Below are 17,589 nucleotides of genomic sequence, written 5' to 3'. Positions count from 1 at the left end.
TTAATGTGTACGAATACTATGTACACCGACTTGCATACTGATATAATCTGACATTCTACGAGCAAATGAATGTTTGGTTCGAAATTGTTGTCCAACCCCAGTTATTCGAACGTCGACTGCCATTACTGGAAGTACATATATGTATAATATGAGCAGCTGGTGAGTCTCTATTAACTATTATATCCGAACAATTGTGTTGGCAAGAAAGTAATTTCGGTATTTATACTTTCTTATTTATTCTTTTTTGCAAAAGATTATCGAACAAAAGGGAAAATATCTTATTCATTAAAGTTCATTGCTTGAATAAAAAAATTGGGCTCTATTTCACCTTAAAATACCGAAATTACTTTCTTGCCAGCCCAATATGTATTTCCTTACAAGTTCATATAAAGTCTACTGTACCCTAGTGCGAGATCTCACGCAACCGGAGCAGTCCGAAGAATTGATGTGTTTGTTTTCCCGCGAACTAATTGTAAGACTCGGTAGACGTTGCAGTTTCGTGGAAAAAGGCCGTGCTGATGGATTCTGCATGTTCTTGTGCAATTGTGTCTCCTTCGAGGACCGGACACGCGAGCTTCGCCGCGCATTGATACGAGCCAAGCAGGTGGATAAGATAAGGTGGTACGGAATCAAAGGTGGACGTGCCGGCACGTAGGTATAGGTGGTGCGCGCTCGATCCTCAGCATCGGAATGCGTGGCTGGTGCCCAGTATTCCGTGTAGCTTTCGTTCCCTCTTCGTTCGACTCGCGGCCCAGGAACGGAAGAATGAAAACGAAAGAGAGAAAGAGGCGAGCTGAGAAACCAGGTTGAACGGAGCGTCTCGCACTTGCGGCGGAAGACACCGCTGCAGGAGACGTATTGGTACGTGCATACAGCTAGGCGTTAGGAGACCGTCCAAGAACGAGGCAGAGGATCACGATGGAACGGAGAGGGGCGAACTCCTCGTGGAACCCCCCAGGGACGATCCAGGACCTTGTCGGGCCCATGTCCGATGGAATGAACGGAGCAGAGAAAGTTCTCAGAGGTAAATACGAACAGGTGTTTCGATGTTTCGCAGTTTTCTTTCATTGTGCCTCTTGTTTAGATGCTCAACCCTCTGTTTCCGTTTCGTGGGAATTTCAGCTTCACCAATGGCCAGATCAATTTGCTTGGCGTGTCAGTGTTTTACTTAACGTTAGAAACACGTCAGCTCCTGTGATTTCGTTTCTTAGTTAGCTTGGTAATGTTTGAATTCATTATTAGTGAGATAATAATCCTATCAACTCAATAGTTGTAGACGGTCCTAACTATCCTTTATCAACGTCTAATTATCTATTTTCAAGATTAGGAGTTACGGAGCTTTTCAAGTTCTCTAAAAAAGAATTAACTATTGTTACCTTAAACAATGGCACCGAAGAAAGTATTTTTGCGAGTATAAACACGTAACAACTATATCATTTTTTAGGAGGTGTATTGTAATTAATATTTTATATGCAGGCAAATTGGTTCATCGTTAATGGAATTTCGCTTTCTCTAGGGCGGAGCTCAATTGCACGAGACAGATCACTCGTCGCATACTATATTTTCCGTTTATTTCCTGTATCTGCGGCGCGAGTATTAATAACAGCGAGTGGGGGCAAAGAACGAGGACGCCGATGCGTTTAGAGAGACCCGGAACTATGCCAGCATCAGCTTTCAAAGCCGATTCTCCAAACGCGAGGCGAACGGAGGCGCGACGATTTGAAAAATTTTTCGCAGCTTCCGGAAGCTGTCGTGGTGCACGGAATTGGAAAATTCGGAATGGCAAAAATGCTTATAGATAAAGGCGGACAGGTGATCTCTGCGAAATTAAGAGGATGTGACGAGCGTGTAGCGTGTGCAGTAGTGTGCACCCATAACATCGCGGTTTCGACGACACTGGTATCGTCCTCAACCTTTCACGCGACTCCTGGTTGTCCCTCTCCCTTCCTCTCTCTCTCTATTCCGTTGGACGGATGTATAACACAAAAGAGAAAGAGAAGTACACGGCCAGGCGGTTGCCGAGTGACTGAACGTCGCTGCGGGTGGCGTGGGACGCGCGGGGCTTCTAGTTGCGACGGCGGTGGGGATCGGTGAAGAGGGTGGTGGGGAGCGGTGCGTCGCGACGCCGTGGTGGTGGGGGAAGATCGGAGCGGCGAAGACCGACGGCGGGGCGGACCGAGCCGTCAGTCAGCCGTGCTACGTCGTAGGGATGAGATCGCAACGAGGCAGGACGTTGCACGATCCGACATTCGCGCGACGACGGTGACACGATACAAAGACTGTGCACGCGACCCGCTACGCATACGTAACGTGTCGCGATTCTGGGATTCGCTTCCGCGGCTTGCGATCGGTGGATGTTGTAGTTTGGCGGCAGAAGAGGCGTGTTTCCCAGGCTGTGCAACTGTGCGGTGCTATCCTCGTTTCTCCATCTTCCGCATTCCTTGCTTCGATTGGGAGTATCTTTCATCGTGCACCGAGCGTGCATCGAGCGGTTCTCTTGGGATTATTACGCGGCCAACGAAATCCGCTCGAACGAACCGGAGCCGAAAAGGAACGCCGGCATCATCGTGAGTGAAAATTCTATTAATAAGCGTTGTGCCACGGCCCAGCGAAGAAGACCACCGTGTGTCTTCCTCGGCGCTTTGTTATCATCGATTCCGAACTGTCAAGACGCGTCCGACCGCGCCGAGTCGCGCCGTCCGTATGCCTCCTTCGCCTCTTACTCTTACTCCCGCAGCGAGAGATACGCGTGTCCGGGAACTCGTTACATAGCCTGGCATGGCCTCGCGAAAGCCTGTTTTCAACGGTGCCGACCACGCGCGAATCTCTCTGACTGTCTGCGGGTCGTGTCGTTGTGCTCGTCTTTCGACGGGGCCCGAATCGCCCGAACGTGTTCTTAGTCTTGACAGTTTCGCGTTTCGCCGCGTGAATACCGTTCAAACCGTTTGCCAGCGTTCGGCGACGCGACGCGCCGACCGTGTTCTACCCACGTGCATTCGGCCCTCCTTTCCAACCTATACGCATTCTTGTCCGATTTCGTGAACCGCGAGTTTTAAACTTTAAACCGGCTCGCACTGCGGCATTTAAATCGAGATTACGGACAAACATATACAAAATTACTTGAAATATATCTTCAATACTACATTTCACTAGCCAACCACACATGATCACGTTCAAATAAGTAATACCGATTTTTCAACCACCAAACTGTAAGCTTCTCTTCCATTTCGTTAGATATTGTGGTTATATTCAATCCTTTGCACTCGGTACTATTTTAACCTCCGCAAGGTAATGTGAGGTCTCAGAGACCCCAGCTTCAGAGTTTTGAAAAGAATTTTTATACGAAAAGAATTAAATTTGTTTGTTTGTTAAGGTTTTAAGATTATGGTAGGGAGACCGTTATTTTAAACATAATGCCAATATCTACTTATATTTATTTATTTTAAGTGGAACAATACATGAAAAAACATCATTTTTGATTAAAAAGAATTTTAAATCTTTTTTTTGCCCATTTATAACATAAATAGAAATCTGTACTTATTTTTTATCTACTTTGAACACTGCTCACTAGATGTCGTAGATTACTTTGATAAGTTATACCCTGTTTTTACATTAAATTCTACTTGATTTCTTCTTTAATACGAAGTAGATAACTCAAAATGTCCAAATTTTGAATGTCCAAGATCTTCCTCTCTTATATATGATCGTCTTTCTTATTAACGATAAGGTCAAAAAATAAAATAAGAATGTATAAGGTCAATGAAGTGTAAGGTCGCGGCGTTGGTGGGGATCGCGTTGTTCGTGGGAGCACTGTATGTATTTACTTCTATCGAGTTTAAAGATACGAGTTCACGAGTTACAGATATGAATGCATGCAGGTTTAAACTCTTAAACCCCCCACTATTTATTTTGTGATTACGGTGATTAGAAATGTTCCATTGTTCGGAATTTCATAGGACAAAGAAGAAAGTTTATATTTATTCTATGTTTTCTATCCAAAATAGAATTTCATTTCGGGGTTTAAAGTAAATTAATAACATTTATTAGACTCTGTGTAGAATCTTCATCACGAGTCTGTCTCGATATTGTAGGGAAACTCGGTAGGGACTTCGTTGCTATCTGGCAATATACATTTTTTAGTAGGATCATGTAGATATTGTTTAATTTGAGTTGTCGGATGCTTTATTTTCACATGGGAAGGACGTGACGTGTACACTAGATCTGTCTGAACTTTCAGAGTTATGATTAGACTGTGGATCTTTATGCATTTGTGAGGAAATTAGTTGGGTGAGAAATATAAGACAGTAAAAGATTAGAAGAATGTATGAACATTGTTTTTGATATAACAAAGTCGTTAAGGGGAATTAAATAAATTATTACTTTATTCCTGCTTCCCCCACAATCAATGTAGAATTTTTATTTTCTATAGAGAACCGCAGTCTAGTTATCATATTTTCAATTATGCGATTTCTTATAAAACATTACCGAACCATAATTTCTATTTTATCGATTTGAAATATTGCTTGAATTTGCTAGAAAAAACTAGTTTTTCTTATCGATCTTACCGATTTCCATCCACTATGCTGAACCACTGTCAACACTATATGTATTATAATATAACAGATATATTATGTTATACATACTTTCGGGGGAGTAACAAACATTAGCATATTCACAACCGCTACGTATTTAGGTAACATTCCACTCAGTTACAATATTTTAGTAAATCCGGAACATTCTCTGTGTAGATAAAAAAATACAGTGGAGAGATCTCGTTAAGCTTCTGAATATTACACTGTGCGTTACATTTTTAAATAACAACATGAATGAGATTAATCTGCGTTTCTTTACGCGAAATTTTGTTCGTTATAAGTAGCTGCGGGAGCTGCGAATGTATTAAAGTTAAAAAGGCATGCAAGATTAATCATTCAGAACGTACAGCTGGATAAAAATAATAGTGTCACATAGAATTATAATATACAAATAATTTAATTAATTGTAAAAGACGAAGATAGAGAGAGAGAGTTCTGTATGAAGTACTTCAAATATTTGTTTAAAAATCAAACGAATGTAAATAATTGTAAAAGTGTTCGCATTCAATAGTAATGCTGTAACAAAAGAACAATTTTTTAAATGAAAATAATATCAATCAAATAATCTATCGTCATGGCGTGAATAAGTTTCTTTAACAACTGTTCGAAATGCTATCTAATTCGTTTGGAATTATTTCTAGAGCTCATTTTCAAACTTTAGCCGTTTGGTTCTAGCTTCTGAAGCTATAGCTTGTTCAACAATTCCAAACTGCACTGTTTTATCTCGATATTTATTGATTTTAAATTGTTTTGATTCCATGAAATGTGCATGCACGCCAAATTTAATTGAAGTAAGCATATCAAATACATTGCAATGGAGGGAAAGAAGAAAACGTGAAATAAAGTCGTCTAGAACTGGATCTTTCCACACGCATTCGATTAACTTTCACTATTACGAGTTTATCACAATATCACTTATGTTGGTTGATAATTTGTAATATATGTATAACGTAATATACAGTTCAAATAAATTGTACCTATAAGATTTTGCGTAGCTTCTACAAATGTATATCTACTTAATTAATTAGTAGCATCGCACTACACATTAATAGCAATTGCAAAGAGCACAGCTCAGTTACTGAATGAAGCGTGGGCGTCTGTTGAAATAGAAACACTTCAAAACATAGTTTTATCAATGTCAAACCGAATTTTTAATGTTATTGGACAAAATAGAGGTTACACTAATTATTAATATAGAAATAGTGGAAAAATAATTGTTGATTTTGAGTTCATTCATGAAAAATGCAAGTTCATTACCATCTTTTTATGTCTTTCTTTAAATAAATGGAGTATTTTTTCAGTTTTTGAAACCGACGTACATGCTTTCTTCAATTAATTGCAATATGGTACCAAACACGACTTTTTCATCGATCTAGAATAATAATAAGATTTTTTCAAGAAACGCGCGTGGTGGCTTTATAAAAATTTCGGGGAGTGTGATTCGAAGGCTCGTATCAATGCTGTTTTTTTATTAAAATCAGGTCTGTTCGCGTCGCCATATTTGACTTGTAAATTACATTCGGAACATTATGTACAGGGGAAAAGTTTTTCGAACGCACGATCTCGTGAGAGCGCTGTGCGCCTTTTTCTTTTTCTGCTGCTCCGTCGCGTGACATACATATTTCCGTGATTATGAAAAATGATTTATTTAATAAATAAACTGTAGTAATTCTAAATTTTTGAGGTATGCATCTTCAAGGTAAAAGAGTGCTCTTCATTTAAAAAGAATTTTTTTTGGAAATATTAAATAGGTTCGGGGCACGGTTCACTAAAGAAAGCTAGTAATTTTCTCGATCGAAAATCATATGCACAAAATGTGTTCATTTTTAAATGCTTGTTCTAATTAGAATTTTTATTTAATTTCGTTAATATCGACATTTTCGGCATTGCTACAGTGAGCGAAATTCGTTTAAACGCACATACAAAAATAAGGATTTTGGGCTGAAGGTTCAAAATTTTAATAAGAAACGTTTAACAAAATAACTGAGGATTATAAATATATTTATATGCTATAATATTTGTACATATATATCTAGCAAAACATTTATGTAAGAATTTTGACAAACAAAACCATATTTTACGCGCGAAATTCGTTTAAACGCACATGCAAAGAAAACAATTAAAAATTAAAAATACATGAGCATTACAAATTTAATATTTTGTATGGCCGCCATTGCTTTTGAATTAAAGCGAAAATTCGATTGGTCATTGAATTTAAAAGATTGGTAATAGCGGTATTAGGAATTTCTTCCCAGCAGTGTTTAATTTCTTTTTTTGAACTGACGACCATTGGCATAAACTTTTCTTACAAGTATAGCTCATAAATTCTCTATTGGTTTCATGTCAGGGCTAAATGCTGGCCAATTTAATTTTACGAATGTTTCGTGCTTCGAAGGATTCACGGGAATATCTTGACACGCGCGCGTGAACCACTGCGTTATCCTGCTGAAATATAAATTCATTTTCTCAATCTACATCTTCTAAAAATGGTATTAACACCACATCGAGCATGCCTATGTATTTTGAATTCATCTTGGGGGAAACGAAACAAAGTTTCAGTTTCCTAAATGATGAAAAAGCTTCCCAAATCATAACACTACCGCCATGAAAAAATTTCGGCTTAATCTTGAATCATTCTTTTGACGCAGATCATGCCAATACGATGAGCATCCGTCTGGATCATCCGAATTAAACTTCTTTTCATCGGAAAAAATGACTTTATGCCATTCGTCGGGCCAGTGCATGTGATTTTCTGCGAATTGTAACCGCGTAGCCTTATGATGTTGTTTTAACATTGGCTTTATCATCGGTTTTCTGAAAACAACATTCGGTGCATTGTGCAAATTTTGTTACACACGTCTGGACGTTATTAGTAATTGTAACTGCACAACAATTTAACGTGCAACTAATTTTTTTTGTCACCACTTATATTATTATTTTCTCTATTTGTGATTTTTGTATTTCCATTTATATCATGTTTTTTTGCCGTAAACTTCACCTTGTTTCCAAAAATTTCGTGCTACGGACTCGGAAAGTTTAATTTCTTTGGCAATCTTTCGATTCAATTCCCTCCTTTTTTATTTAAAAGAAGATAGTATTGCCTTTTCAGCTTCATTTAAATATTTTCCTTTCCCCATTCTGTTCTGTTACATAAAATCAAAAATATGGCTTAATCAGGAACACGGGTCAACAATACCTTTATGTGATCACTCTTTAAATCAACCACACACACTTTCCTTTATAATTGCTCTCAATGTCTGGGGAAAAAAGCACTGCGTTTAAACGAATTTCGCACTTGTAGACGCTGTTGTAGCACGTTTCGCTCTGCGACATATTCTGGCATGTAAATATGGAAAATTCCGAAGCATAGACGTTGAAAGTAAAGGTTTAGCAAAGTAAATAACCCCATTTTGACAACATCATCTGTCCTTTTCTTCTAAATAAGCATGTTGTCAATTTTAAAGTACGTTTCAACGAGTTTCGCTCACTGTAGACATTTAGAAAGGACGTAGATGCATTAAATACCGATATGAGACAAGTCATTTTTTACCACATGAACTGCTAAATCGATCGCCCGGACCACTGTGGCTTCGTACGAAATCGGAATCGGAATCGAAACCCGAATTCGACAGAGAATTTCTAGCGTCGCGTCTGTATTACCGGCGATGAACGTCAGTCATACGAGCCGGTTTTCTGCGCGTCTCGTTGCGCGTATACCACACGCTACACTGACTCTACGCTCCGTATACACCATGCTGGCCTGAACTTCACGGCAGTCCGTGACCCCGAGTGTTTCCTGTTACGAGAAAGGCCTTTGCATGGTTCGGTACGTTGGCATTCCTTTTGTCCGCGGTAATGATCATTGCGTAACTCTTAACATTTGGGAAAAACTCGGGCGCGTGCGAACCTTCAGGATGCTTGCTCTCTCCTTCTACAGTATTGTGCTGTAAACGATTTCATCTAGTTACTCTTCACCGGTTGTTACAAATGTTAATTATTTCGCGCTGTTTTTCCCATCTTTGATGGAGTGTAATCGCGCTTGCAGACTAGATCTTATCTGTTGATTCAGTGGAATGAGTTGCTTTAAATGTTGGGATATTGTCTCCAGTTGGTTTTACGTATCACTTTTTAATAAGCTCACAATATTGCTCTACGTATTTGATTATGAAATGTATTATTATTAAACTGCAGATTTTTGTGCAAAATAAATATGTTCTGCGCGAAACAGGAGTTGAATGAAATATATTTCTTCTCTTAATTGTGTATATCATTATTTATACGGTACTGTATATTATTGAAAGATAAAACGCTGATTTAAAGCCAATTTTGTTTGTTTATTTCAATATCAATCAATGTGATTGTGGCGTATTTTCTTTTTGTGAGTGGAAAAATAAACATGTCGATTTATATGATGTTTGTTTAAAATCTGATGGCAAATGTGTTTGTCGAATGTTTACCATTCGTCGATGGTAGAAAAACTCAAAAAATCGAGATGATAATTATTTTCAATAAAATGACTAAAAAGAAATTAAAGTGCTACCGTAATGTAACCGAGAAAATTATAATTCGTTTACAGAATATGTTAATTACAATTATCCGTAATTCGATCAATAAGTTTTATTTAGATAAAGGATACGCGCGTTTATTGAATGTTTCTGTTGAAAAGCAGACATTTCATACGTAACAATCTAATACAGTAGTGTAGCCATTAAAATAGACAGTTGATTAAAGGATCTTCAATTTACAATTTATCTACAGGGTGTCTTAAAAATGTTGTACTTCCTTAAAAGAGGTGATTCCTGACGAGATTTGTAATAACCTTCTTGAAATAACTTTACAACTGGGAAGAAATCGTCAATAGTTTGATAAAAATAAACAAGGTGGTTCTACTTGTTTCACTGTAAAAGAATGACAAGAAATATTAAACTAAAATTCCCACGATTACAGAATATGTTGAACAGGCAATAGTTTCATAGATAATTCGTTCCATTCATCGTAGTACAAAAAGTAAAAGTCGTATTAGCAGATCTCGGCAGCCAATTCTTTTTGCATTGTCAACGGAAACCTTTACAATTTCCAATGGCGTAAAAAAGAACATCGAGACTCACTTGGAAGTTTGAAAATTTCTTTCTTGAAAATTCAGTAAGTAATTCAGCAAAATTCAGCAGTAAGTAATAGGTCATCTTTAAACTTGAATAATTTTAAACAGGCAAACACTAAGGAAATGAAATTTTATGAAAACTATAATGTACACCTATCTAAAAGTTGTCTGTAAAGAAAAAGTAGCCAAGCGATATTTCAGAAACAGGCGAAGAGAAAAGTTAGTACTACAAAAGCTTTTATTTTCAATGTATAACAACGCTACATGCGTACACAAATAAAAAAATCCAATAGCTTCAAATAGCTCGAACAACCAAAATTTTTCGTCTTACGCGAAATTTTAAAAATAGTATTGGGATATCAGTCGAAACCTTGAAATTTACCGAAAATGATTGCAACGACCTTTAGAGCGTAGTTGAGGAACGGTTTGGTCCGGAGCGGTATAAAACTGGTAGGAAACGTCGTCGAGTCGGTCAAAACTTCGATATACCTCCAGCGGGCATGCATTCTTGTGCCATACACAAAAGGTCTATCCTAATTGTCGTTCTCTTCCTTCCCTATTCGGAGTGAGCGAAACGCAGCGGTGGGGCGCGGCGGTCGGGCCGAGGCGGACCGGGCCGACCATCGGAAGTAAAATTTTCTACGGTCCTCGCAAGCCGAGTCGGGGTCCATGATTCGTCTCGCTCGAGTTCAAAGCAAACTGCCTATCGTAGACAATTTTTGCGAGCTGCAGCTGTGTGTAGCCTGGCATTCTTCCGGCGCCACGCCGGAATATCCAACGAGATGCGATGCTCTGGCTGGCCGTGCGTAAAAATTCGTCCTCTTTAGAGGGAACTCGGTCACGTACCGGCCAGGTAGGTAGATCGTTGGGGGGTAAAGGTTGGCGGTTATTACCTGGCCAAGAGGTATAGCCTCATTCGTTTTCATTTGGTTGGTGTGCGCGCACCTACCGTGGCACCGGGGGCCTCTCTCGTATCTGTTGCCAAGGCGATGATCAATTCGTCGAGTGGTTTCCTTCGCGAACAGAAAGGGTTTTCGCTCCCTTTTGTTTCGAAATCGGGGGAAAAAATTCTGGTCGCCCGTATCCGCTCTGTGGCGTTCGTCATTCGTGCCACTGCACTGGTGCGTAGCGGAGAAAGACGGCCCGATCCCAGACTCCGTTAGATAAAGAGAGACAGGGCCATCGGTGAGGCCAGTCGGCTTAAATTTAATTCACTTCTCTCTAACGCTATTCCTCTTCGTCTCTCCCACTTCTCCACCCAACCACCCACTGCGCCAACCCTCTCTTATTCTCTCTTTATCACTCGAGCACCGAGCACGGAAGTGGAGGAGGAAGACCGCAGAATGCAATTTCCTCGGGGCACGAAGTAGATGTTCCATTGGACTGCAATGGTCCAGTGTAGGTCAGCCAATGCGTCGCGGAGTCCTTTTTCCGGAAATCTCCTCCTCCCGGCGCGACGCGGCTGTCCTTTGAGCACCGTGACAATGTCAGGATATTTTACCGGCCAGGCTTATTGCGTGGTAATTTTCATAATTCGTCTGCCGAGCATGGACGGGGTTAGCGATAATGAGGAGCGAGCGCGCGCGCTTGCGTGCTTTGCTTGCTCGCACGCAAACATTCTAACTTGAATTTCCTCCGGACTTTCCTAGAGAACCGTGGACATTTTTCCGGTCTTCGAACACGGTGCCGGTAGACTCTTCAAAATTGAGGATCCATCGATAACAATTTTCCTGGAGACCCTTCTCTTACTTTTTGTTGGGAGCGTACGATGCTTCATCTATCGCAAATCTACCAATCAGGTTGTCAAAATATAAGAAAGTTGACAGAATATTAGTATTGTACATCTTAACTTTTCAATATCTATTTCATTAAATAAACTTCTGTGGTTTTGTGGAATTTTTGAGTTCGCTAGGTTGGTAATCAACGTGTTAAATAAGTCTCAAGGAAGTTATTACATTATATTAAGGGGCCTATTCACGGTCAAGCATGTTGCGCAACAATTATTGTGCAGCATGATGTTACGCAAATCCAAATTGTATTCACGTTGACACTTAATTTGCGCAATCGTTCAGTTTTTCACTCCATAATGACGAGGCTCGTCTGACTATATTTGTGCAACACTGCCATTCACAGTACAAACGCAACCCGTTTGTTCTGCACAAAATATCAGGAAATTCTGATTTTACACAACAGGTTCACTATACAGGGTGTTCCAAAATTCGTGAAAATCCCGAAAGGGGGTGGTTCCTGAGACCATTTCAAGCAACATTTTCCTTTGCAAAAATGTTATCCGCGGCTTTGTTTAGGAGTTATTAACGAAAAACACGGACCAATCAGAGCGCGACCTAGACGCGAGTTGGCACAGTAGTCATGGCGCGCCAACTGTCAATTGGGTGACTGTGACAACTCGCATCGAGGTCGCGCTCTGATTGGTTCGTGTTTTTCGTTAATAATTCCTAAACAAAGCCGCGGATAACATTTTTGCAAAGGAAAATGTCGCTTCAAATGGTCTCAGGAACCACCCCGTTTCGGGATTTTCACGAATTTTGGGACACCCTGTATATAACTATCATTCACGATCAATCATGTTGCGCGATCGGCATTGTTGCGTAAAATGCTTGATCATGAATAGGCCCCTTTACTCTGACATTTATTGGTATTGCGGTGAGATGACAAGGAGGTCCCTGGCAGTAGTGTCGCCAGATGAGGGGAGAGAGCACAAATCGAGGGGAAAAAGTTACCCTCTCTCTGCCAGTACCGGACACATGCATGACAGAGACAACACAAGTCTTGTACGGCCAGTTGAAATTGCTATTGCTGATGAAAGATTTACTGAAACAATTACTATGAATTATACATAGATTTTCTTAGCAAATTAATGAAATGAAAATGTTGAATATAACCACCGGTAGTGCTGAATTTTAATTATTAAATTGTTTAACCTTGGAATGGAATCTCATTGGGTCTCTAATGACTTCAATATTTCTGTTCACTAATTTGCGCTACTGTGTTGCACAACAACTGCAATTACGATGTTTCTTTAACTTCCTCGAAACATTTGGGGTTTTCAATCTTCAAACTACCTTAGTCAATTTGTACGGAATTTTATAAAAGTCCCAGTATGTTACTTCGTTGTCTTGTAAGCAAACGTAGTACATACCACAATTGGAAACATCACAAAGCTTGTTCCGATTTTTAAGATAATTCGAGGCTGGCGATTTTCTTCAGCATTGGTATTGAATTATGGAAGTCTCCCTTTCATACATCCCATACGACAGTAATTTTGTTTCAGGTTTGTGTTTCGAACGATTTCGTAGCTATTAGTGATTGGTTATTACCAACAGAGATAATTCCATGTTCTATTGAAAACGCGAGTCGATAGTAATTTTGTGTTAATTGGATTCTCGGTGATTATACATGCTTTCGATTATTCAATATAGTTTTACGTACTTAGGTAATAGATTATCTATTTAATTCATCACTGTACATAATATAGTTTAAAACAGTTTAACGAGATGTACAAACGAATGATTTTTATTGGACTCTATTTTTTATTTCTTTCATTGGAGAACTAATTTCATATATCATCTTTTATTTTTTCAATTACAAGCAATGATATGATTGTAAACATTTCCATTTCATATTTTAGCTATTCGCTTATTTTTAGACATTTACAGAAACTGTATATGTATACTGGGTGACTCACTTAACTGTACTCCCCAAAATTCTAACCCACTTGTTGCATAAAAAATGTTTCAAACAAAAGTTGTTAGACATTAACTGGCACATACAATGTAATAATTACTTTCCTGATATCTCGATCTCTTATCGAGATATGAAAAGTGACCTAGAATTTTGGTTTTTTAATTTGTAATACTTTTAAATATGCGATTCGAAAGAGTATTGACTACTGAGTAAATAGGAGCGTACAAATTATAAACAATTATGTTCACGAAGAGGTGCATTCGTTCTAAATATATTTTTGTACAACTTTATAACCAGACGCTGCAGTAGAACAATAACGTGCTCCTACACAATTGCGAGCCGTTCTATGTGTTTCTGCTTTGAAAATTCACAATAGTGTTCTATTTAACGAGATGGAAACTGTCAAGCGCACTTGTAATTAACTATACAGCTTCGTAAGTCGTCCTCATAACTCACTATAGCCCTTTCCTGGCCAGCAGCGTGTACGTATAGGTACATATGTATGTCCCAGTTGAGGTCTCGAACTAAGATTGATCCCAATTTAGCATCCACTACGGGCGAGATGATTGATTGATGAATTATAAATTGTTTTAAAATATTATTCGGCTATGTGAATGACTTCAAGAAGTCAAGTAACAAGACAGTTTCGTTTTAATTTTATAATCGTGAGAACATACTGCTACTGCTAACAATAAGACACAGTCCAGGTTTGCACAGTGTAGGTATTTCAACTTTACTAAATCTATTATATTTTCCAAGAAGCAAAGGATCCTTTTAGAAAAACCTTTTATGCATCTGTAATTCAATTTCTTTACGAATTCGCTGTCATGTCTCCATATTCTACATTTCTTCATCGATTTTCCTAATAAAACAAATAGTTTTATTTTTAAATCTATTGTGATTAGAAAAAAATGAAAGAAGAGAAGTATGGCCTTATTGTATAACCTTGTATGATCAGTGTGTCGTATACGAATGAATTCGTTTTGGCACACGCTTTCATATGATATAAAAGAATGCATAGCATTCCATTTAAGAAATTGAAAGTCTTCTACATTTTAAAAAAAATTACAGACACTATTACATTGCTTGCAAAAAACAGTGTAACTCTTTCCTCTTTCAGTTTTGACGAATCACAAAAGTTTTCGAAAAATACGCTGGCTAGTAAATGACGCGAACACCCTTTTATCAACAAACGAACAAATTTTTATTTAAATAATATTTTTGCCCAACTCTGTTACCTATGCATAATTTTTTGAATTTGTTTGAAGTAAAATATTACGTTTTTATACACCAAACAGTAAAACGAAATTAAAATGCACCGAACAAGAATTATGAATTAACAGATTCGAGATCTAATGAAAACGAATTCACTGCAATTAAATGTGGGAAATGCAGGATTAACGGAACAGGCACGTCCATTAGCAGCTTTAACACTCTAAATCCTAGTAACTGTTATTAAACCTACTCTAATTTATTGGTCGAGCAGATAGAGTCACATTTGCAAAGCTATTATTGAACAGTTTTATATAATCTGCATGAAATTTATATGCTGCAAACGCACATTTAAAACTGCTCCGACTGGGTAAATATCGCAAACGCAATTCCACCTGATCGCAGCGCAAACGGTCGATCGAATTGTAACTGCGCAAACCGCGGCTTGGAAATGGAATCCTTTATCATGAAACCCAGCGACCTTTAAAATGCATCGATAATAAGAACCGACGATCGTTCCTATTCTGTTCTTTGAATCTTCAGAGTTCCGTGGAGCGCTCTCTTTAATATCAAACGTTATCAGAATAATGGCGAACGTCTGAGGAAAAAAATTAGTTGCGAGCGAAGTGCTAAATTTCGATGGTCGCGGCCATTTGTAGGAGTAAAAGTCGAGCGCGGCGTGCAAAAAATTGATATAATCAATGATCATATATGGAACAGTATTGAGCTTTGAATTTTCTCTCTTAAAAATCATACCCGATATGGATAATCGAGAGCCGAGGTGAAATACTTAAAATGCATACCAACATGAACTCTGTACTTTTAGAACATTTATTTCCTTTTACAATATAATTATAAACAATATCTGTTAAAGTATCTATCTTCTTTGCATCTTGCATTTTTATTTCTGAAAATCTCCATTCTTTCTTTGGTTCTTAAGTTTTCGGTTCCATAAGTAGATCTTTTCCTGCACATCACTTTGTTTTACATTTTTTCGTGACTTTTTGATTTAATTTTTGCCATATTTTCTTACGGCACGTTTCTCATTCTTTCTCATTCTCGTTTCTTGTGACAAAATAGAAATTAATAATCGAAGTCTTCTACTGGACTTCGAAATATTTTCAATGATACTATTCTCTTTGTTATCGCACACGCATTAAATATATTTAAATCGTTCGTCCATTCCTTTTTTCCTGGTTACACAACCTGGTAGATCTGCGGGCAGCCGTGAATGATAATGATAGAATTAAACCTGACTCCTCAGCGATAGATTGTACGTCTAAGAATTTTGTATTCGACGTACGTTTCGTCATCCGCTATTAATTTTACCTTGTACATGTTTAGAAACTGTGATGACGATGTTTTGACATGTTTCAGAGAATTGTTGAACAGCATTAGTTACTGTTTCCGTACGTAATGCTATTCGGAATTGATTAATTAATCACCACATTTTTACCAAAAATCACATAATACTATCGTCAATAAGTTATTTTTCCAGACATATAAAGGGAATACATGACAATCGCGTTGGTTGACGTTGAAATAAATTTTATTTAAGAGTAAAATTATACATCTGAATGAAAATTGAACATAGGATATTAACACTAAACGTATTGAGCTATGAAAGTAACAGGCACGTGGTTGCCTTTTAAAAATGACAAGAATTACTTTATTTACTTTACGCGGTTCTTATTATAATATGTATATTCATTAAATCATTCCTTATGAAAGCATCTTCATAATTTCATTAATTGTGAAATAGAAAAATCTAGAACCGGTCATCTGACCGGTCGTGGTACGTTTAGTAACAATAAACCTATAGACTATAATAGTATTTCTTGATCGAAACGTTTTCTAAGAGTCTCATTCTAAAAATCAGACATTTCATATGCAACAACCTAATATTATATTGTACAGACAGGCATATTACGCGCAAATAATCATCTACAAATCCGCCGTATGAAGCTTATTGCAAATTTATCAGGAGCATCGCATAAACGTGAAAGAAAATAGGTATAGATACCCTTAGTAAATCTGTCGTACGATGGAAATCAGGTCGCGTTACATATTGAACGCGATTTTCCTGGCGCACCATGCAACTATTCGAACGCGGTATCGATCCTGTTTCTTTCATTTCAAAATCCAACTCGTTCGAGCACTCTTCAACCGTGAAGATGATACAAGTTGAGTGAACGCAGCTACTGAAAACATGAAACTCCGAAACCAATGAAATTTGCACCGAACCACGACCTTTTCCATCTATATAAATCCGATTTTGCGGTTTCCTATTTGACAAATCACATATGAAACATGGCTGCAGATATATGTATGTATATTTAATACTGGAGCATGCCACCCGAGTTTTTCGGGCACCATCCACATCGTAAACAGCACAATTTATTTCCAATACAATATTAGCAGGGAGATAAGTAGCCTATGTTCGTCGTTTTAGGAGCCGTACATTTTTCAGATGCTTAATATTTTTTAGAGCATGCACTTCCTCAAATTACATATCCTTAAAAACACGCTGCATCTTGTTACTCGCTCTCATCAGTTTCATCAGTTTGTTAATATTTTTACCTTTTTGCTTGTCACACTTATTAATATAACAATATTACATTATTAAATATGTTCGTATCTACTCAACTACTAAACATTTAAGCATTGTATGAGGTATTATATCAATATCATAGCTCCGAGTGCAAAGGGCTAACATTCTTGCACTATAAAATTACATTTGCATGCGAACAACAAAAATGTTTCTACTCTGGTAACCGTGATATAAATTGTTCTGTAAAAGTAGTTCTCGTAAAACCTCATTTTCATCTGTTAGTTCAGCCATTCTAATTTAATGGAAAAAATGTGGACACTTCATTTTACACGTCTGCGAAACCAACAATTTTGAAGATTTCGACAAATCCTTCGGGATACGTTCACATACCTATCACTACAGATTCCAACATATCCGAATTCGAATAA

At 38.0% G+C, this 17,589-nt stretch overlaps 1 protein-coding gene across 3 annotated transcripts in view; it reads left to right on the top strand.

The window, feature by feature from the left end:
- Positions 1-2,173: 2,173 nt before the first annotated feature.
- Positions 2,174-17,589, top strand: part of LOC143215015 (furin-like protease 1) — a 549,701-nt gene continuing 534,285 nt past the window's right edge. For 2 of the 3 annotated variants that reach the window (XM_076436690.1, XM_076436688.1), the window contains exon 1: positions 2,174-2,567. The gene's annotated coding sequence lies outside the window, so the exon portion shown is untranslated. The remainder of the gene's footprint in view (positions 2,568-17,589) is intronic. The other variant, XM_076436691.1, reaches the window with a different exon arrangement.

This window comes from Lasioglossum baleicum, chromosome 13 (assembly GCF_051020765.1).
Source record: "Lasioglossum baleicum chromosome 13, iyLasBale1, whole genome shotgun sequence".
In the NCBI taxonomy this organism is placed as follows: domain Eukaryota; kingdom Metazoa; phylum Arthropoda; class Insecta; order Hymenoptera; family Halictidae; genus Lasioglossum; species Lasioglossum baleicum.
This window is presented reverse-complemented; position numbering and strand designations above follow the sequence as displayed.